Source organism: Loa loa (genome assembly GCF_000183805.2).
Source record: "Loa loa unplaced genomic scaffold supercont3.121, whole genome shotgun sequence".
Classification (NCBI taxonomy): domain Eukaryota; kingdom Metazoa; phylum Nematoda; class Chromadorea; order Rhabditida; family Onchocercidae; genus Loa; species Loa loa.
This window is the reverse complement of record NW_018108301.1, coordinates 17,659-20,656: the sequence shown is the minus strand read 5'-3', so window position 1 is coordinate 20,656 and position 2,998 is coordinate 17,659.

The following is a 2,998-nucleotide window of genomic DNA, read 5'->3' as shown; positions in this document are numbered from 1 at the left end:
CGTTTCTTTGTTATCTTTGTTTAACGAAATACACATCTTTACAGTTTCCTTTGTATCTAAATGAATACTTTTTTTTTAACGTTTTATGTAAACCACTCCTACTTCTTTATGCACATGACCCTTTTGTAAAAAGGTTTTCCTGGACTGGTGCTCTTCCATAGTATTCTTACTTACAACAGCTTTTGACTCACGGTCAAGCGATTTTCCACTCGTTATTCTTCAATAACCCTGCTGATCAATTCTGTATTATATCAATAAAGCGATAAATTTTGCTCTGTCCTTACAACGTATATTCGACGTCTTCACAAGGTAAGCCTTTAATTAAAGTTCTGCTTGATCCTAACTCAAGGTTAAACCTTCTAAATCTAAACGACTCGATAAAAGGAAAGAATTTTTTCACAACATAGGGTTCCTCCGAGAATCAGTATGCGGGCATACTTCCTTAACATATTTTATCATTGCTTCAAATATCGTTATCGGTAGAATAAGGACTTCACTGGATGTTGACATCCACTTCAGCGGATGTAAAACTTCATTATCACAAATTTTTATCCAATTTCATATTTTGTAAAAAAGTCATCCGCTCCATTTTTTGATTTCTCTGGTTAGTATTAAATGAAAATAAAAAGCAGTAGACTGAAGCAGACTGAGCTAGAGACTGATCTGGTTATACAAATCCGAATCATATTCCGATTTATACACTTCCTGATTTCATTCCTGGCATTAATTTTTTAAACTTGTTATTTAAAATTCATGTAAATCTATAGATGACGTGCTTAATGTTAGAATGTAAATAAAATCGAGCATTCATGGAAGGCTTTTTCGATTTTAGGACAGCTTGTTTGGGATTGAGTAGGGCTGTTGTTAAGGGAAAAGTTTGAGTTACAGTATCAGGGCAAGGTCAGGTTATTGCAATGAACGATTCTTAACAAATTTGGTATTCTCTGTCGGATCGTTCTTGCTGTCTATACTTTGTCCTTTATTCAAGTTATAATTTAAAAAGTGTGCTCACGGAAGATGTCTTCAACTCTTAAATTACACTTTCAAAAAAGTAAAGGTTATGTTTGGGCATTTCATGAATCATCTCCCCACATAAATCAGAAAATCAATTTTCTAACGTTGCTTCAGTTATACAAAAATTTTAGGATTCCCACCAACCTGATAATCGTTACCAATTTTTTTTTTCAGTATGCTGTGAGATCTGACATACTGTATGCATTACACTGTTATCTGATGTTGTGCTGCCAATGAAATGCTTCTTTCCTGAATCCACGTAAGCAACGTGTCCCTTTATCTCGTTTTCAGCATACTTCACACTATTCCAACAATTCTACAACACCACAATAAATTGTTCAGATTGATAGCGTGTACATTCATATTACCATCGTTACTGTGATGTTGTACGATTGCACGATTGTATCACGATACTGCGATTGTATGCATCTTTATCAGTTCGGCGCGATCACCTGGGAGACATAGAAATATAGCGCAACAAATCCTATAACAATAATACAGTATGACAAAGCTATCCTCTCTTATCTGCTTGATCCAATGGATCAATAAGATGCAAAACATAGATTATCAAACGATCTGAAAACAACTGTGACAGATTGGATATTAGAATAGAAAATGAATTATCTTAAGAAAGCAAGAAAGCAAATTTATAATAATGACTTATATTTAGGTGGATACCAAGATAAACAACAATAAGTTGGATGAAGATAAAGGTTCTGAAAAAAGTCATTACAACTGCCTTCCTAACCGTCTTCCGGTCAGCAGTGGAGTAACAACTTGTAGGAGACATTTATCCAAAAGTTTCCTGAAAAACATTTCGCCATTTTGCGCATGCAATGACTTCACTGTCCATGACAAAAGAAGAAATTCTGTGTTCTATCAACATTTTCATCTCTTTTACTATTGAATATTTAGCGAAGTGAAATCGACAAATCGATAAAATATTTAGTTAATTATCATTTGTCCTGAAATTACCACAAATTCACTTAAACCACTTCACCTAAAGTATATAGTGTTCACCTTACTGATTATGTAAATCTAAAAATTTTGGAATTGATTAATTGACCTGGTCTTATGTCAGATTATTACTGATAGTTGGTTTTCTGGAAGTTACATAATTCCATTAGCTTACCACTCTTGATTATTAAACCATAGCGGTCTTGTCGCAAATAACCCGCAAATGATTGATGTGCTTCCTTTGCAAAAAAAGACTGATTTTTCAAATAGATAAAAATTCAGTGGTCAGCGCCTAAGTGAAACATCGAAATAACTGTTTGGGTACCTTCGATAGTAGCCTTCACCCTGCGTTGGAATAGCTGCTTTTTACGGTGAGCTGTTATCGTCCTCTCTTGGAAGCGTTCTGCTGTTTTACGTTTCTTGCTCTGGCAAGAACCGGACGATGACATCGCATATATGCACTCATTAGTCAACAAATGATTCAGGCAAGGTGTTCTTTTTTGTTGTGCGTTCGGCTCCAGCATGTTTGTTTCAATGTATTTGATAGGGTGACGATTTTAAACAGCCTTCTTGTTTGCTTTTCTTTCGTTGCACTATCACTTGTCCTAAAAATTTATTTTGTAATAACTTCATTATAAACGACAAAAATAATATATCAATTTCGTTGTGACTGACTGTTCCGCTGTAATATGATCACACAAAGGAGTAGCGCTAAGCAGACGGAAGGAAGAAGACTGAAGAAGTTATTTCTGGAATATCGAAATCTGAAATTATTTTGATAATTTTAGAGTCATTACACTTCATTTTTTCAAAATAAACAGTTACAGAACAGTACGAATTAAAAGTCTGTATATGTTATCATATCTGTTCGACATGGGGAGGGAAACATCAAGGATGTATTTAGTGTTGAAGATCGCACATTTGAAACGATTATTTCAGAGAGAGGACAGAGAAACGAGCTGCAAAAGGTCAACAATCTTCTAACTTGGCGAATTTCTATTTTCGAAATCGAGTTTGAGGTCAGCAG